General features: G+C 42.5%; 1 protein-coding gene across 1 annotated transcript in view; it reads left to right on the top strand.

The window, feature by feature from the left end:
- The first annotated feature begins 10,795 nt into the window (after positions 1–10,795).
- CPQ (carboxypeptidase Q) overlaps positions 10,796–20,577 on the top strand; it is a 159,671-nt gene continuing 149,889 nt past the window's right edge. Inside the window, exon 1 of the mRNA XM_071554112.1 lies at positions 10,796–10,970. The gene's annotated coding sequence lies outside the window, so the exon portion shown is untranslated. The remainder of the gene's footprint in view (positions 10,971–20,577) is intronic.

Below are 20,577 nucleotides of genomic sequence, written 5' to 3'. Positions count from 1 at the left end.
AAGAGAAAAGGCTCTGTTGCTTAGACCTTAGATAGGTGTTGGATAGAAGGACATGTGGAGAAGGCGATAGTCTGCCTCCTTATATTATGCTTTGTAACAGACAAATGGCTTCGTCTTCTGCTCTGATGACCTTCTAATTTTTTATTTTTGAGATTTTCAAAATGTAGGTGTTCAGGATGTCAAGCTGAAGTACATCTCAGAAATGGCAATGTATTGTAAATAAGATCTGGTAGCTCTTCAGATAAGAGTTGCATAACTTGTATTTTTTGCTGTCCCAAGTTCAGTGGTCGTTTAGGAACAAACAAATGATATCCTGTGCTAAAATATTTAATATATTGCTTTTTACTTAACTGGCAAGTTTTTCAAAGCCATACAAGTTCAGCAAGTAAAAACAGGGTAAGAATTTAACAGGTATATCTTATTGTGCAATATTTAGTGAACTTCAATTAGTAAAATAACTGCTTGAAATAACTGTGCCAAGAAAAGAAAATTTCTGGCAAATGCTGTGCCACTGCTGTAAAATAAAGCATTTGTTAAAGTGCCAAAATAAAGTCTACCATGCCTAAACTAATACTTTATTTGTATAGTCTGACATCCAGTTTTTTGAAGACCACTTTGCTTAAGGTAGTAGATCTGAATATCCTTTAAGGGTGCAATTAATATTGCTGCAAGTATAGCTATAAATATTAAACATTAGATAAACTGACTCCTTCGTAAGCAAATTGATATTAAGTAGCTGTTTTGATTTTATTTATATATGTTAGACTCTGCCTCTATACCTACTGTACAGGCCACTTTATCCTACATAGACATGTGTTGTAATTAAGCAGGCTACCAAGTATTACGCTTGTCTGGTTCCTTCTACATCTGTTTACAAACAGAAGCAATGCTAAAGTTCCAGCTTTATTTCACCATTCACCTGTTTTTGCCCACACATGCATTATCCACTGTGTTATATGCAGAAGAGGTTTAATGCTTCAGCTTTGTAGATGAACCTAAAGTATCGCAGTCCTCCCACCCTCTCTAACAAAAACCTGAAACTGCTTTAACATGCAGTAGGCGTTAGTAGGATTTATCATCTTGTGATCTCTGCCTTTCCATTTCAGTGCCAGACCATACAATTAGGGAAAAATTCTACCAGAGTCTTGGTTATAAACATCAGTTCAGTTTTCATCTCCCTGAAAACCAGGCTGATGCAGACACGGCTTCCAGCAATGCTGTTCAGAAGAAGTGGTCAGCTGAATGTGTCTCTTATGCTGAGGCTTCCTAGCACAAGTTGGTCTTCGGTTTTCCGTCCCTTTTGTTCTCGCCTTCCTGGATGTGTTTCTAGGAATACTTTGGCTACTCTTGGATGTTGCTGGGCAGCTGGGAGTCTCGGTGCCAGACTGTGGGTGCTGTGCTGCCTGTCTGCAGCTACCAATGGCTTCTGTACCTCTGGGATGGCTTTTCCTAAAGACCCTTGGCTCTGCTCTGCTGGAGCCACTGCAGCAGCCCTCGAATTCCTCAGCAACCTGATACGGTGTCTCCTAGTGATTGATAGGCTCTGGTATTTATCAAAATGCCATTTTGCTTTGATTTACCCAGGGTTATAAATGGTTACTTCCTCTTAGATTTTTAGCAAATGAAGCCAAATGCAAGTAATGTAAACCTTACGTTGAAAGAAGGCTCTCACCTTTGCTTTAGTCATGGCAAATTAACTTCAGAAGTTGAGTTCCTAGTTCCTCTGCTTGCCAGCTTTACGAATGAATTGTAGCTCATGTTTACAAGCTACATAGTTAGCTTTTTCTTCAATCTGAGCATTGCATATCATCGAAATAGGATAAATTAAAAATTTCCTCTTGTATTCCCTAACAAGAGAGTAGCATACTTGTAACTTTGACTAGTTGTTGCTCTTTCCTTTCTTGGAGCTGTGTATGGACATGATGGTGGAGTGCAGTCTTAAATGACAGATACTATTTTTAATCAACATATGGAATATAGGAAACATTTTAAGGAAAGAAGTATCCAGATAAACATTAAATAAAATCTATTGGAGTGAGGGAGATGATGATATGTTGACTACTATGTACTTTGCTCAAGTAAGCAAATAAGAAGGGAAAAAGAATCCAAAGGAAACCATTATACTTACAGATGGAAATAATATAGCAAATTCTTTTACACTTGCAATCAGTTATATTTGTTACTGAGCACTTGCTTAATAAGATTGAAATAATTTCCTATAAGGAAATGTTTGTTGTCCACTTTTAATGAGCATTAATATTAATTGTTACATTTAAGCTTTTGCCTGAGTATTCCAGACCTCTGAGCCTTGGTGTGAAAACTCTGTGCTGTGAACCTTTAGAGTATTACCTTTCCAAAACTTTGATCAGGTTAAGGAAACATGACTTTGCTATACTGTTCATCTGAGAAAAGATACAGCTAGTATATCACTCTCTGGTAAGTCTTCTGGTCCTGGGATGGTTCATGGCTGGAGGAGGAGAGCAGTTTTGCTAAGGAGTTGAGAGTAAGAGAGGGAAATGGTGACATGTGCGTTTAATTTCCTCACTATCCTTGGCCTGACCAGGCACTGAGTTCAACTGTGTGGGTGGGAGTGGGGGAGCTGTAACCCATCCCTGCCAGTGGAAGATGCTTTGCTGAAATTTCTTCCCCTGTGAAGTAAAGCAAATTGTATATTTTTTGCTTTGAAAACAAACAAATGATAAGCTCACTAGAGCTAGAAATGGCTCCTGCCCTGATCTTTGTGAACCAATTTCACATGTGCATCGGATGTGCCAAGTAGCTGCTTGTGTGGGTGGAAATCTGAAAATCCCTCTGTGTATTTGCAGTAGTTAGTTTCCAGTGGGGACTGGGTGGAAGGGACAGGGCTCATGTAGAACTACAGACATTAATTTGGGGTGAGTGGAAAGAAGGTAGGAAAAGAAACTGTCCTGACAACTTATGTTTTCTCCTGAAAGTTACAAGTCATTTTGTTTTCTTTGAGTTGCTGCCTTTGCAAAGTTGGTTTTAACAGAGACAATCTGTAGTCAGAAGAGTGAGCAGGTGTTGGTGTCATACCCTGAGAAACACTCCTGGTTGCACACAGCTTCCCAGCACATCAGAGATCTGTGCTGCTTCCTGCAGATGTTGCCAGTCACAGCTTCTGCTGACTGCTTGTCCCTGCAATTTTTGCTACACCAAAATGGGTGCAGGACCTGCATAGTGGACTCTGTGCATCTCATGCTGCCCACGAGAGGTGCTGGGAGGGTGGCAGAAGGCAATGATTAGGGTTCTGTGTTGCACTTGAAAGGGTCTGGGTTGTCCCTTGTCCATGGGAGGTGGGAAGAAAGCAATGAGACATTCAACAGGGGCTTTGCAGTTGAGATGTGCTGTTCCCTGTTGAAGCAGCTTTTCATTTACTCTCCATGATTGGAAGATGACAAGCTTTCACTACCCCTAACTCCATTTATATCAAATGTTTTTATGGCATACTGAAGATCTCTTGAGGTAATTTATTTCATGATGCAGCTTAAAATCTGTAGATGTAATAAATCTGTAAAATGCTATAGTTGGACTGGGGCTGAGAGCCTCTGTCTCTCATGGCTGAAACTCAGATCCAAACAATTCCTGCAGCGTGGCAGTTCAGCCCTGGCCTGGAGTGAGAGGAAGTAGGAATGCTTGTGAAAAACTTCCAGAAAACATTGCAAAACCTGTAATAGTTTGTGAAAATAAACAGCCCAGGTTCTCTGTAGGGGGTGACTTTAATTCATTTACATTTCTTCTGGGGCATTACGCAGGGGTTTTTTTCCCATGGAGTTTTTGTTGATTGCTGAATACAGAGGAAGCTTCTCATATTTTTCTATTTTTAGTTCAAGTTCTGACGTATAAAGAACAATAATTCCACCAGACAACCTACTTGCAACTTATTTAGTGGTGGGAAACTAAGGTCAGTGGAGAGAAAAGTTCCGTGTCCTGTTATCCCCCCACCTTGTATGGCCATATCTAGTCCTAGAGTGTAAACAAAGTTTGGTGCCCATTTTCTTGAGCTCCTGCAGTGGAATAGGAGCTTTCTCTAAACACTGCGGCTCCCCAGAGGATACCAAAGAGAAATGAGAACAGACTTTCTTTTTGATGTTTTTGTGTCATAACCCATAATACTAATGCTCATCTCCTTCCCACTCCCTGTTCTAAATATATTAGCAGGGAGAAGTCAACAACCATCATACTAAATGGTACTGAAGGAATGTAAAACAGCCCAAAGTTCAGTTTTCATCATTCATCCCTGTAATTTTGATACCATAGAGCTAACAGAAGTCTCTTGTCAAAGAGAAGTGGAGCATGTGCTTCCTTCTGGACCAGCCCAGAGTGCCAGCTGAGTTGGGGAAAGTCTCAGAAGGAATGGCTTAACTCCTGCTCAGACAAAAAAGCTTGAATGAAGGACCCTGCCTTGACCTAGTGCCTCACTGCCAGGCTGGTGGCTGTGCCACCTTCATGCTGGTGAGCCAAAGCTTCAGCTACAGTTCTAGTGAATTTTCGTTACCTGAGCTCCATCTCTCAGGAGTTAAATTATTGACTACAATCAAAGCAGTAGCAAGAAACCTGTGTTTACATCAGCTTTCACCTTGTTTTACATGTGCTCAGATATTTTCCTAAAGAAAATTAGTTTTCATTGACAGGTAAACAAAATTACTTGTTAACTAGCAATTTATTTAATCTTTACAGTAAATTTTGTACTTTTTGGTCTGCAGAAGTATAGATTATTTTCATATTTATGCTATTACAAAGCTTCCATTTTTTATATTTTAGTTTTCCCAATCTGTTATATTAAAATGGCAAATAAGTATGTATTTACCAGCTGATTCAGTTTATAGCTTTTATTTGTTTCACCTTGCTTTTCAATGTAAATTGAGAATTCATTATGAATGCATAAAATTAGCACTTCTTATAAAGTAAACTATATTAGGCCCATCAGAACAAAGATTAGCAAACTCATTTTGACTTTAAAGAACATGTAATTATTGTAACTTATTTATTAGGCAAAAGCATTTCTGCTAGTTATTGAATTGAGTAATACCAGTCACAGTGTCTGTTAAGACTTGAGAACCAGCAAGTCTCAATCTTCTTTTTTTTCCCTTAAGTTAGAAGAGTACAATTTTTCCAGCTTTTTCAGCTTCTAAGTGTTTTTTTATAAAAAAAAAGAAGGCTGAAAAGAAAAAAAAAATTATACCCGTGGAAGACCTATCAGAGTCTCAAGTTTTCTTTTATCATCTCAAAAATTGGTTACAGGTGCTCAACCATGTGACTTCTCCCAATTCATGGTTTGATTTTTGTAACAACTCTGGCAGTAGAAATCATCAATTTTTCTATGTCAGTCTGTGCTTTTTATAGCACACATTCAGCCACTAAAAGCTGTGTGGAATTTTACTTCAGCCTTTCCTGAGACTTCTAATGCAGATTCTGAAACTCCACAGATTTGTTCAGCTCTGGCTCTTCTAAGAAATGCTGTATTTGTCCTTAAAGAAGCAATATATTCTTTTACGCAATCTCTCGGTGTATAAACTTTTCACTTTTCAGCATGTTTATCAAAACTTTTAAACTGTGATCACACAAACTTTTCAAATCTGAGTAAGAGTCATGCCATCTTCTAAATACATACTGTAGGAGATCAGGACTCCAAAACTTTAGTTAGTTTTGATAGTAACACCTTTACTCTTGTGCAGAATCATATTTTTTTTTAAAGTTTAAATGATGAAGGTTATATTATCTCCACTTAACTTGAGCAGCCTGTCTTGTAGTTATACCTAGAATGAGATACTGCTGAAGCTGGGTCTCAAAGCATGACTCACACTGAGTGGAGAGTTGTGTCTACATTCAAACGGTGTCACAAAGTAACACACCTCTTACTTTCGGGCCTGTTTAGATGATAGAAAGCTACTTTAGCACTCAGGTTCTGTTCACCTGTCTAGTATCTGTCATTCCAAGAACACTCCCCAGCAAAATGGCTGGCTGAAGCATCGTGACTGAGAGAAATCACACTCTTGCTCAGGCTCCCATCTGCCTTGTTAGATAGTGATTTTATGGCCTTATCCTATATGAACACAATCTGTAATGTATTCATGGAATTATAGAATCGTAAGATGGTTTGGGTTGGAAGGGACCTTAAAGATGATCCAGTTCCAGCACCCTGTCATGGCAGGGACACCTTTCACTAGACCAAGTTGTCCAAAGTCCCATCCAGCCTGGCCTTGAACACTTACAGGGATGGGGGTCTGCTCAGTGTAGGTCAACTCAGCCCAGTTTCTGCCAGGGAGTAACTGTGATTTCATGGAGGTTAGTGGGGTTGCTGTAGATGCCCTTTGAACCTGGAACTCACCATTACAGTAGATGTGTTAGTAAAAAAGGCCTGCATTGGTAGGGTAGAGGATTCCCTTCAAGTATAGAAATAAAGGATGTATTTTATCTGCATTTTTAAAAGTATCCATGGATTTAAACTTGTTTGAGACAAATACATGTTGAATAAGTCAAACTCGTATTTAAACCTGGATTTTATCCTCTTGAAATACTCAGAAGTATAAAGGTACCTAGCTCTAGTGGGTGGAGAGAATTGGTGAGAGAAACTATTTATAATTTAATTCCTTCATCATAAGGAAAGCTTCTTAGAGCAGTATTTAATGTATTTTTGATACAAATATATGATAATTGATGACAGACATTCAAATACCTTTGCTTTGTAAACACAGGAGTGGATGCAGACCCATGTATATTGCTGGACCAATTGTTACCCAAAGACTGGAGATCTGTAAGAACGCACAGAGAGGGCTCCTTGCACCTCTGGTTTTACATCAGGTGCCCATGCTCTGTTCTCCACCCACGGCAGCAGAAGTCACAGTTTATAAGGGGATTCAAGTGGGAACATGTTCAATCAATTCTTTAAAAAAACAGCCCATTGCCCCTGCAAGAAAATTTGTAGTAGTCTGCAGGAGAAATTCCCCTACCAGACTGTCTTCTGTCAGCAAAAGTTTTGCTGACAGAACTTTTGTGGGGATGTGAGTTGCTGACATTTATATGTCCCTGGAGCATGTGTGTTCCTCTCTGCTTTTTTGAGATGCTGCATGCCCTCACTGCAAGAGGCTGTAACAGCAGAAGGGCTGCTGCACACTGGGCAAGGATCCAGGGCTCGCAGTTGCTGACATCACTGTGTTCTGGGAGCATATATTCAGTGGCATTTTGCTACTGACTCCATGTTGGCGTGTGTTGTTCAGAGAGATTTCCCTTTGGCAGAGAGAGGATTCATTTTGTTGGCTTGCATTAGCTTAGTATTGGAATGCATAGAACTTGAGGCAACTAATGCTGAGTTCTGACAGAAAACCTGCATTGCATTGGACAGACCTCAGCTAAGATGTGTCCCAAGCAAGTACACCCTACCAACCCACTGCTGGCACATGTTCTATTCCCAGCTGATAATCTGCTCTTGATACCTAAAAAAAAGAGTCTCTGACACAGCAGCAGAAAAGCAAACAGAGTTGCATAAAAAATACTTGCTTGGAGGTTCTTGCTGTTTTTATTTCACAATGTCTCTATTTTCCCCCATTCTGTGTGCTATTAAGATACATTTATTTGCTGCTAAGGTTCCTAAATGGAGACATTTAACTCAGGGTCAAGCTTAAACACTTCTTCCTAGAAAGAACTGAAAAGCAATGATTCTTTGAAATTTAGGAATATTTCTTTTCAGATCTTTTAACTGGAAAAGAAGAAGAAATAAAAGCTAAAGTTTGCATTAATTAGCAATCCACATTTTCCTGCCTACAGTGCAAAGCAACAAAGAAAAGCTTTAAATGAAGAAAACATCTTCTAGTGGTACTAAAATCCAATGTGGACCTAGAGGAGACTTCTGAGAGACTGAGACAAAAAATAAAAAATACTTTGCCAAAGTAAATAAATGTCATAAAATGAAAACTGAGAGCATACTTCTAAACAAAGGTAACTTGTGTATTGGTAATTCCTTCAGTCTGGTGTTGTGTGCTCCCACTTCAAACACTTCTTGTATTTGGACCTGTGCTGGCAGCTTTTCAAAGGAATCTCATGCTTTCTTCCCTCCTCCTCCCCACTTTGCATAATAATTAGCATGTGAATATGCTTATGATTTCTTACTATTATTCTAATAAAGTCACATTTTAGAGACTTCATCGAAGTTTGAAGCTCCACCAAAGCAGTCCTTGCTCCAAAAAACCAGTCTAAACAAAGTGGAAAAACAACGGGGATATAGCATCATCTGTCATCCCTATCCTGTGCAGGGAGAAGCATGGTACCCAGCAACTGTCCTATCATAAGAGATTCAGGATCCATTCAGTCACTATTGTACACCTAACAGCACACTCTGCCAGCTGCTTCATATAATGTGTATTAGAAAGTGAAAAAATCCAGTAGTAAGAACTGTCTTGTGTCCTTACTTTAGGTTGAACTCCTCTTTCCATGAGTTAGATGCCAGCTTATTCCTTGAAGCACCAAGTTACAATCAGATAATTTTGATTGTTTTTGACATTCATATATATCCAATCCCTTTCTTGAATATTAAGTTCTTGACTCTGACACTGTTTCTACCAGTACAATCACAGCAATCTTATAAAGATATATGCATAAAGGGACCTTCAAGCACCTGCCAGTCTTTATGAGTTCAGGAACATGCAATATGGTTGACAATGCTCATTTCTGGATAGTGAGGCTAGGATTTTGCCCAGCATAGTAGCTTATAAAGTCTGGGAAACTGACCACAGGTCTCCTCAGCTCCATCCTCTCCCTGATTTACAATCACAGTCCTGAGGAGGGAAATACACACAGTCGGGAAGTCCTGAAGCTGCAAACTAAAGGAAAACAAAACTATGTATTTAGTGAATAATGCAAAACAGGAGAAAAATATGTAAGAAATGGGTGCAATGGAAATGCCTTTCCCAAGGCTAAGTGGGTATTGATGTATTTCAAACCTGTAAACAGAGTTGGTGCATGTTGTTGGCTGAATAGGCTTGAGAGGGGCAGCTCTAAGTTTTGTTGTTACACCTCTTTACTAGCTCTTATCACTCCTCTGGCAAGGACAACAGGAGACAGGAGCAGTGTGCCCTCTACCCTCTGACCTGGGATTAATAACCATGCCAAGATACCTTCATCCTTCTGACTGTTTGACAGACAAAAAAGATGGCCTATTATCGCTCATTCTTTTGACTTCTTAGCTATGGAAGGATAACAAAGGAAATAAATAATGGGAAATTAGTTGGGCAAACTGATTTATTGTAAAGGGAGCAAATGAAAAAAAATTAATCCCAGAATCAACCAAAATTCTAAATTCAAATACTGCCAGTAGTTTTCCATAGGCCTGTTTGTGCAGACCTGTCCTCTGTTCTCTCTCACTGGAAGCAGAAAGAAGGTCATACACTGGTAGTTAAGTTCAAGGTGTTGTGTGTACAACAGCCAGACTTTGAGGCTAAAATATATTCTTGCATGACTTTCAGAGGCACATTTATAACTATTTAATCACTGCATATAATCTCTTTCCAGAGATACAGTCCTAGATGGATGCTTACAGATTATATGTAAAGAATATACAGAATGTGCAGGAAAGAGGCAAGATCTCTGGCAGACTTTTACCTGTGTAACATTTTTATTTAAACATTTGCTTTGTTACCCTCAATGGAACAGGACTCTCAAGGGCTATGGCAGTTTGAGAAACATATTGTTGCACTCCGTCAGTATGCTTCTTGATCTGTATTGCAGAGGACACACTCCCAGCTGCAAAACATACCACTCAGATTCTGCACTGAAAAATGTAAGTGAAAAATACAAATGAGCCACCTCAAATAAATGGTTGGAGGAGTCAGCTTGGCAGGAGCAAACATTATCTTATAATAACGTGTTTCAAATCCCTCCTCAAGGTACACACCCATGAAGCTCATTAGTATAACAGTCATTCACTGAGGCAGAAAGTTCATGAATATTGGAATACTGTGTTGAATATCAGAGGGAAATTTTTCACTGTCTTCCTGCTACAGCAGCTTTTTGGAAATGCACCAAGGGCTTTGATCCTAAAAACACTTACCTCTTAAGCACTGGGTAGGTAGTCCCATTGACTTTAACAAAATCAAACAAGTGCTTTAATTCAAGTGTTTGCAGATTAAGACATATGTTTGTAATTTAAGATCATATCTACAGAAGAAATTGCACTCATTTACCTAAGTGTTTTTATAAACATACCTTTATTTAAGTGAGTGCAATGTTACTTCTGCAGGCTGCCACCATCTAAGGCCTGGTGGCCCTACCTTGGTTCCCAACAGCATGAAGGCAGCAAAGGCTCTCATACAGCTCGAAACAATCAATGAACTACATGTGCAAGAATAGCCATGCTCTCAAGCACCCAGAAGGATGCTGCTACCGTGCAGGCAGCAGGAAAGAGTCTGCATGCTTCATCCATTGTCCATGTGCCTTTCCACCACTCACACCTGCCCTATGAAAGCCCAATCATAGATGTCATCACAGAATTATAGAATGGTTTGGGTTGGAAGGGACCTTAAAGACAATCTCGTTTCAATCCCCCTGGCATAGGCTGGGCCACCTTCCCCTACACCACGTTGCTCACAACCCCATCGAGCCTGGCCTTGAACACATCCAGGGATGGAGCATCCACAACTTCTCTGGGCAACCTGTGCCAGTGTCTCACCCCGCTCACACGGCGGCTGCCACTCCCCTGGAGGGGGTGGAGATGATGGACGAGGCGCTGGTGATGCTGAACGAGGGTTTTCAGGCCCCCGGGCTCGGTGGCAGCGCCGGGACCGGACCCAGCTCGCCTCGGGGCGGGCTCGGAGGCGCCACGGCCGCTTCCCGCGGGCACCGCCGGGCCGGGCCCGCCCTTCGTCCCCGCGGCGGCTCCTCCTCCCCCGTCCGCGGCCGGGCAGGAGCCGAGTCTGGGGCTGTGCCGGCGGCGCCGCCGCCCGATCTGCGCGGGGAAGGTGCGTCTTTGCTCTGCCCACCACCTCCTCCTTCATCTCCTCCTTCACCTTCTCCTCTTCCTCCTGCTTCTCACAGGGAATCCCCGCTCGGGAAGCGCTCCCCCGGGCTGCCGGCCCCCTCCGCCGGGCTGCAGCTTCTGCCGGGGGCCCCGGCTTCGGCTCCCGCTTCCCGGGGGGGGCACGCCGGCACCATCCCCGGCGCCTCGGCGGGCTCAGCCCCGGCTCCTTCTCTTGCCGAGGCCTCCCTTTAAAGTCGTGCAGCGTGTGCTGTCCCCCGGCCCCCGAAATGCGGCCCTGGGTTGGCGCCCGTGCTACCGGGCCAGCCCTGCTCGGGGCTGCAGCGTCGGGCTCGCCCTGCGGATCCCACTGCCCGTCCCGACGGAGGGGTGGCTGTCACCGGCATGGTCGCGCTTCGGGAGCACGGACATTCCACCGCATGGCAGCGAAAAAGGACCTGCGGGGTGTTGGTCGGCAGCAGCTGAACATGAGCCAGCAGTGTGCCCAGGAGGCCAGGAAGGCCAGTGGCATCCTGGCAAATATCAGAAATAGTGCGGCCAGCAGGACTAGGGCTGTCCCCCTGTCCTCAGCACTGGTGAGGCGGCTCCTCCAGCGCTGTGTCCAGTTCTGGGCCCCTCCCTGCAGGAAGGACATTGAGGTGCTGGGAGTGTGTCCAGAGAAGGGCAGGGAAACTGGTGAAGGGTCTGGAGCACACATTCTATGAGGAGCAGCTGAGGGAGCTGAAGTTTAGCCTGGAGAAGAGAAGGTGTACATTATCAGTGCCTTATCACAACTACCTGAAAGAGGTTGTATCCAGCTGGGGGTTTGGTCTCCTCTCCCAGGCAATGGGAGGACTGAGTCTGAAGTTGCACTAGGGGAGGTTCACATTGGACATTTGGAGGGATTTCATCACAGAGTTATTAGAGATTGCAATGGGCTGCGCAGAGAGGTGGTGGAGTCACTATCCCTGGAGGTTATCAAGGAAAGATTGGATGTTGCATTTTGTGCCATGGTCTAGTTGACATGGTCATGTTTGATCAGAGGCTGGACAGGAAGATCTCAGAGGTCTTTTCCAACCTGAGTGATTCTGGGATTCTGTGACATCCTTGCATACTCTCTTGTTCCTCTTAATTTAAAAACAAATACGGACCCAAAGTTGAAGTTGGCAGTCACATGGTGCTTGGGGGGATGCATGATCGGCGTTAGGTGAGGCACAGTGCTCTGCCATGATCCTTAAAAGAGCAGATCTGACAGCAGTCACTGACCGAAAACTACGTCCCTGCAAATGGATAAACCCCATAAATACCAAATGAGTGCATTAGATGCTTAATTACATTTTAGGATGCACCTCATCGTGAAGAGGTCTGAGCATATAAAGTGGTTTAGTGCTTTAGAGTAAGCAATTCTAGTAACTAGTACCCATTTGGTTTGTCTTGACAGCTGTTCATTCTTCAAAGACTACCTTTTTCAATTTGATGCAAAAGGGAAAAGTATATAAGAGAAGCATTTTTATATGTATATACAATTTTTATATATGTGAATATGCATATACATATTTTATAGAAGTACTAAAATGTATTCAAGTGAGAAAAAAGTAAGATATAAAAAACATGGAAAAATGTAAGTTCAGCAGGGTGAAAAGGTTTGACTAAGGAAGCATTAAATACGAAGGAGCCTTTTGAGTCTAGTGGTTATGTCTTGACAAGTTCCAAGTCTGCTCAGAACTATGAAAGAGTGAATTCAAAACACAAGGACAAGAATTCTGTTTGACTTGTTTCTTCCTTCAAACTGCAGTGGTTTGGGGACCAGACTTTCCTAACTGCTGCATGAGCACCAAAAATGCCTGCTCAGGTTGTTCTATACATAAGAAGCACCTAAAATCCTAATTTATTGTTTAGAGAGCCTTAATTTTCAGAATTTTGCCTGTCTATGCTTTTCACTCCGTTCAAAACTAGATTAGTTTTACTGTTTCTGGAAATAGTTCCAAGACTGTACAAGTGTGTAACCCATTGATGAAAGGGGAGCATGTGATTGTTTATTCTTACAGAGCAGTACTTGGTACAGCTGTAGAACAGACTCCATGTGTGGGAATGGAAAGACTGCTTGTATCTTCATCTATCTAGAATGTATCTGTCTGTTTTAGCTTGAGAAAATGCTTATGACAACCTAGGGTGACAAAAGTTTGCCTTTATTTTGTTCTGGTTAGTTTTCTGCCAGGACAAAAGATTTTATTAAAAGTCTCATACTTAGCTGCTGTCAGTTCTTAAAATCACCTTCCAGTCTTGTCTGGTCCTGCCTCTATTAGATTATTATTTTTAATAAATTCTCAAACACTTCTTTTCACAAAGAAACCTCACAAAGCCTACCATGTACATGAGAGTTCCTACATCCCATGTTTCCTTCTAAATTTTGTCTCATTTTCTTAGGCATATCCACCCTATCTTGGAGAGCATTTATCAGCTGTACCTTGTGATCAGTTTTACTTTTCTCAAACTTCTGTTTTTCAGATGAAGTTTGTGCAGGTAAACTTGGATCAAAGCCACCACAACTTTAGAGATTCATACAGAGGCTTTGTCTTACCCAATCTTGTTTCTTGGTGTTTAAAATACATATAATCTTTTGAACAGCAGAACAGTAAGATACTAAATCAGGTAAGAACAGATTGCGAATCTGGGCTGGAGAAGAACAACCTGGCATTGACCCCTGTTGGGAGACATCTGTTAGAAAAAGCTCATATAAATTCCTACTTGTTTTAAAACACGTTTTTGCAAATGCCTGCGTATCTTTAATGCCAAATTGAGAAAGGAAACAACTTGCAGTATCTTGATATAATTGCATAAACTTATAATGCACATGGGATTCTTTTATCTATTCCTGCTATATTGTATAAAACTTCCTTGTTTTCAAAATTGAAAACTTGTCATTTCTTCCTTCCTTTACACTTGTGGGAGGATGAAGATGAAGGATGACAGTACATGTAAGAGATAGCAGCTGTAGGGGTGAAATATTTTGCTTAAAGAAGTACCTTGTGCTTAGAAATGTATGAAATGATTACAATCTTTGAGCTCTACAGTTCTTTCTGTTCTGTCTCAACAAGAAATACTATCTGTCAAAAACTGCATTGCAGTAATTTTTCACGTTCTTGTTACCAAATGTCTGCAGTAATTTCAAAGTAGTGAAATAAATGTAAGTTCTTTCTTCGGTTGACCCCAAGTCTTACATTTTCACTGTGATGGCGATAGTGAATTTTTAGCTTCAATTTGTAATCTCTTAAATGCCAATTACCTGATTAAGTCAGTATTTCTGACAGAATGTATGGAGAATGCTTTGCTCTTTTTTTGTTTCAGTTTTACAGTAGAAGGAAAAATTGTATGTCAGCTTGAGAAAAATGTTAACCTTGTTAGCCTGTAGTTTTAAAAAATGATAATTTGGATGTCTTGATCTCACAAGCAAATTGATTTCTGGTTTTGAGATAGGGAGAATGGACCAATATGGGGAGGTTTGCCGTTAGTTGCCTTTAGATTCATCCATCTACTGATTTTTTTTTTATTAATGGAGGTTATTCAGACACCGGGCTCATTTGGATTCCTTTTTTTTTTTCTGTACTGTTATTAGTAATATCTTCTCAAACTCTTTCAAATCTAATTAACGTGGATTTGTTTGATGAATTTTCTCCACAGTGCATGAGAAAAAAAAAGCGAAAATCCCTTTGGTGCTGTTGCTGCCAAAAGGGGTTTAGTAGAAGTACCTATGAACAGACATGGATTAAAATACATCTCTAAAAGTTTATGTATTTTGGCAAGATGTTTCTCTGTACTATGTATGGACTGCAATCAGAGGTATGGCAAAACACCTGTGATCTTAAAACCTGACTTTAAAAGATACTAATGCTCCTTTAAAAAGGAAAAATATCACTCAAATTTGTCTCAATTCTCTAAGATAAATTTTAAATCAATGATCTTTATGTCATAGTGAGAAGAGGTTAATCTCAGGTCACCTAACATTCCTTACATCATAGGAGTTGTAAACAAATAAGATTTATTTTAAACTTGCCTGAGTGACCATCCTGCATTCAGTACAACAGTGACAGTTTCTACCAGGTAAGGATTTGCCCAAACCTGTTTTGTGACCCCACAGATGCAGCATCTTGTGCAACTGAGAATTGCTGTCAACATTTTGAAGCCTGTAGAAAACAGTTCTGGTATTAAGTCTATGTGTGTCATTTGAGGTTTTTTCCTTTCTTTTTGTCTAGTTGCTGGTTAAGGTGCCTGATCTTTTATTTAAGTATAGTGATAATACATTTCTTGCTAGAACACTCTGATATGAAAGGGAATAAGACCACTTTCCCACTCTCCTGCAAATTTTCTAGTCTTCATCTGCTGCACATACACTGATATCCTGTGCCTTTAATTTTTTCTTAGGTTTTTTTCAGAGGAGGCACTTGACTGTGAATTTACCTAAGACAAGTGAGTCAAAAGTAATTTTGTGTTTCAAGTGGAGCTTATATAATATCATGAATTTGCCAATAGTCATTTGAGAAAGAAATGGGGGTTTTCTTGAGCTCTTAAAATGAGATCTGATCTGAAAGACTCCAATGGGAAAGCATCCACTATTTTATCTGTTATGTTTGCAGACCAAAGCATAAATCTGATTTATCTGTAATGGTTTCCCCCTCTACTCTGCACAGGTTTTGAGATTAGCATTTGTGATCCTGTTGATGTATACTGTTCTGAATCACAGGGCTCACCTTCTAGTTCTCTCTCCAGTCATGTTCTCCTGTGCAAAACACAAGTGCTCTTCTGTGGCAGACTATGAAACACTTTTTGTACTTTTAGTTTAATTACATTTCTTCGGTGCTTTGGAAGCATAAAAACTTATAAGTTACTAATTTCCTAAAGATTGATCATAGGACCATTGTTTAAGATAGATGCTGTATACTGGGGTGGGCTCTTTTCTCTTATGAAAACTAGGTAAGGCAGAAAACTACTAATCTTTGGGTAATCTCTTCAGTGCTGCTGAAAAATACACAGCAGACAATTTCTACCCGCAGTGTGAGATACTCTAGAAGGAAAACAAAGTCAACTTGATTTTAATTGCTTGCTTGGTTTGGTTGTCTTGAAACAGCTGTTAAATTAGAAATCTCTGGAGGGTTTTCAGAAACACAGAAGTCTCAGGAACAGGCTTGGAAAATTCTATGCAGGCTCTGAGTTATTGCCCTTGTACATTTTCCTGCAGCTGCTGCAGAGTTTTCCACCCCAGCCACCGACCTGTCCCTTGGTCAGTGATTCTCATCCAGGTAGCAGTGGTGGTGGAAAGAGCAGAGCAGTCTGCTCCTCAGACTGCAGGGACTGCCACAGTACAATCTTCCTGTGAGTAGTACACCTTTGAGGCAGTCCAGTGGTGTAATGGAGAGCACTCCAGACTCTGAATCCCAAGGACCTGAGTTCGAGTCTCAGTGGGACCGTCCCCTGGCAGTTCAATGCCTCCCTGTCATCCCATCCCATCAGATCTCGGATGCTCAGCAGGGTCAGCCCCGGTTAGTAACGGGTGCTGTGACAGTCCCGAGGACTTCACTGTCACTGTCCAAGCTCACTTGGCCACGGCAAGTGGACCCTCAGGACTTAAATGGTGGGGCCAGTTCTGCACACGCTGTGCCTGACCTAAAAAATCCACTGTGCAGGCTGGAAGGGCACACCCACATGGGGAGAACCCTTCCCAAATCTTTTTCTTGAAGTTTGGCCATACATGCATATGTAGTCCACCTTCATTTTACTCTTTGGCAGTAACCTACTGCTACTAATGCTCATCATGAATTTCTATTTTCTTCAAACAAAGTATTAAGGTTTTTGACTGGATTGGTTCTCAGAGCCAACTTGCTGCTGATATATGGGATGAGGTTCTGGTGAAAGTGAATGGCAGTTTGGAGGGCGGAACCACTATAGCTGCGGTCTAATGGACTTAAGCCACAACTGATCCAAGTCTTATGTGTCCCACTCAGCCTACAGGCTCCTAAAATACACCTACACCGGTTTTAATATATGTTGCTACAACAGCTGAGGCTGTGGTTCATGCTTCATTTTGGACTTAGGTCTTAAAATTGAAGAGAAAACTTGCAGAAAGAATGGTAGTGAGCAGGAATATCTCTGACTGCCCTTCAAAGAGTAACCGAATGAGGACAGATGTGCTTGTTTCCAGCAACTGATGCCACCCAAGTCAGCTGATACATCTTGCTTTGCAGTGCAGGTGTACAGTCATCATGGCTAGGCTTCGCGAACGAAGATTTGAGAAGGGCACTACCCACGCTTGCTGCAAGCGTGCTGGTGGCTAAAAAGGCTGATACGGGATAGGCTGGTCCGGTCACAAAAGGCACAGCGAAACACCTCCCTAGGTGACATTGGCAAGGAATAGTTCTTTCTGCGTTGTCTTTTCTCCTCAAGACTGACTCTCCATGCATTCTCAAAGGAAGCAGCAGCATCGTGAATGGTGTGTCTCCATGAATCCCAACTGGAGGCCAGAGTGGACCATTGGTGGCAGTCAATATGGCCAAGGCTGAGGTGTTGTTTCAGGGAGTCCTTGTATCTCTTCTTCGGGGCTCCTCTCTTGCGGCAGCCGGTGGCGAGTTCACCATAGAGCACAATCTTCGGAAGGCGGTGATCCTCCATCCTGGAGACGTGCCCTGCCCAGCGCAGCTGCGTTCTCATCAGCATGGCCTCGATACTGCTGACCCCTGCCTGTTCAAGAACAGACACATTGGTAACGTAATCAGCCCAGTGGATGTTTAGGATTGAACAGAGGCAGCGCTGATGGAAGTGTTCAAGAAGCCGCAGGTGGTGGCGGTAGATGACCCATGATTCAGACCCATATAAAAGAGTAGACAGTACAATGGCTCTGTAGACACTAATCTTTGTACTTTTCTTCAGATGCTGATTGCACCAGACTCTTTTATGGAGTTTTCCAAAGGCTTTGTATGCCTTTGCTAGCCTGTTGTCTATCTCTTTGTCAATCTTACCGTCTGAGGAAATGATACTTCCCAGATAGGTGAACTGCTGGACTGACTTAAGCTCTGAATTGCCTATGGTGATGTGAGGATGATGGAAGACTTCTTGAGGTGCAGGTTGGTAGAGAACTTCTGTCTTCTTCAGGCTGACTTCCAGCCCAAAAAGCTCAGCAGCCTCTGCAAAGCAGGATGTGAAGCGCTGCAGAGCTGCTTCTGTGTGAGCAACGAGGGCGGCGTCATCAGCAAAAAGCAGGTCGCGGAGAAGGTGATTCAGGGTCTTGGTGTGGGCCTTCAGTCGCCTTCAGTTGAATAGGCTTCCATCGGTACGATATCGGATGTAGATGCCGTTTTCTTCATCGAGGTCTGCTGTGGCTCTTTGGAGCATCATGCTGAAGAAGATTGTGAATAGAGCTGGTGCAAGAACGCAACCTTGTTTCACACCATTGGTTATTGGAAAGAGCTCAGAGAGTGCATCGCCATATCTGACTTGTCCACGCTGATCCTCATGTAGCAGGATGATCATTTTGAAGAACTTGGGGGGACATCCTAAACGTTCCAAGATCTGCCACAGGCCTTTTCTGCTCACAGTGTCAAAAGCTTTGGTGAGGTCAACAAAGGTTACATAGAGACCTTTGTTCTGTTCCCTACACTTCTCTTGCAGTTGTCTGAGAACAAACACCATGTCTGTGGTGCTCCTATTGGCTCTGAAACCGCACTGGCTTTCAGGTAGAAGATCTTCTGCAATAGTGGGTACTAATCTGTTCAGAAGTATTCTTGCAAGGATTTTACCAGCAATGGAGAGCAAAGTAATACCTCGGTAATTTGAGCAGTCTGATTTTTCTCCTTTCTTCTTGTTCAGGGTGATAATGACTGCATCACGGAGATCTGGTGGTAGTTCCCCTTGTTCCCAGCAACGCACAACAAGCTCGTGGAATTTGGCATGGAGTGCTTGACCTCCATGCTTCCAGATTTCAGGTGGAATTCCATCAACCCCAGCTGCCTTGCCAGTTTTCACCTGTTGTATGTCCTTGAGTATCTCTCCCATAGTAGGGGCTGCATCCAATTCATGTTTCACCGGTTGTTGTGTAATGTGCTGAATTGCTGAGCCTTGGACTACACGGTTGGCACTGAAGAGAGTCTGAAAGTGCTCAGACCATCGGTTCAGGGTGGAGGTTTTATCTGTTAGAAGCAGTTGACCATCTCCACTGAGTAGGGGGCTTTGAACCTGGTGTGTGGGTTCGTACACTGCTTTCAGGGCCTCATAGAATCCTCTTTGGTCACCCAAATCTGCGCATAGTTGTGTCTTTTCTGCTAGGTCGAGCCACCATTTGTTCTGGATGTCTCAAAGTTTCTGTTGGAGCTTGCTGCATGCAAGACGAAAGGCGGCTTTTTTTATATGGCAAGATGGCTGAGCAAGGTGTGCTAGGTGAGCAGTTCTCTTCTTCTTCAGCAATTCCTGAATCTCTTGATTGTTCTCATCAAACCAGTCTTTGTTTTTCTTGGAGGAGAACCCTAGGGACTCTTCAGAGGACTGCAGGATGCAACTTTTAATGTTGCCAAAGCGCCTCAGGAGAGGGATCTATGGGATTATCTTTAGGTCTAGTTAGAAGGTTTCCCTGGAAGCTGTCTCTCACTGTGGCTGTTTGAAGATTGCTGACTTGGAGCCTCCTCCTTGGAATGCCGCCTCTCTTAGGTTTGGGCTTGAAGTGGAGGTTAAGTTTGCAGCGCACAAGGCGGTGGTCTGTTTGACATTCTGCACTCGGCATCACTCGAGTATGATGGACATCACTGACATTTCTCTGTTGTACTAAGATATAGTCAGTGAGGATGCATCCAGGTTGTCTTCAGGCTGTCTTTCTGTTGAAAGATAGTGTTGGTGATGGTGAGCTGCCGTTCTGCGCAAAACGCTAGCAGGAGGCGTCCGTTGTCGTTGCAGTTTCCAGTGCCATGCTTGCCCAGGACTCCTTTCCAGGCTTCAGAATTCTTACCTACTCTGGCGTTGAAGTCACCAAGGATTATGATCTTATCATCTGCAGGAACATTTTGGGTGAGGCGGTCCAGGTCTGTGTAGAATTTGTCTTTTTCCGCTGGGTCAGCTTGGAGAGTTGGGACATATATGCTAAAAAGAACAACATGTTGCCTGTTGTGTAGAGGGAGGCGTAAGGACATAATGCGATCGGAATGACCTGTCGGCAGATTTTCAAGTTTGAAGGCAATGGAGTTTTTAATCATGAAGCCAACTCCTGAAAGGTGTCTTTCGGTTTTGGGTTTGCCTGACCAGTAGAGTGTGTAGCCAGGACCATGTTCTTTAAGGCTGCCTTCCTCATGAAGACAAACTTCACTGAGAGCAGCAATGTCAATATTGAGCCGTGACAGTTCGTGGGCAATTAGAGCAGGATGATGCTCAGGACATCCACTATCCCCAGTATCAAGCATGGTTCTGATGTTCCAATATGCGAGTGCTAGTTTGAGCACACCTTTGCAGACAGGTGTATGCCTTTGAAATCTCTTTGTTTTTGTTTGACCGCATGGAAGATGCCAGTTGGCCGCGGTTATCCAACCGGGTGTGGAGATGAGCTTTGTTTAGGCCACCTTTGCTAGGCCCCTCTCCGT

Source organism: Pithys albifrons, chromosome 4, assembly GCF_047495875.1.
Source record: "Pithys albifrons albifrons isolate INPA30051 chromosome 4, PitAlb_v1, whole genome shotgun sequence".
NCBI classification, from domain to species: domain Eukaryota; kingdom Metazoa; phylum Chordata; class Aves; order Passeriformes; family Thamnophilidae; genus Pithys; species Pithys albifrons.
Note: the sequence above shows the minus strand (reverse complement) of the source record. Positions and strands in the feature narration are given on the sequence as shown.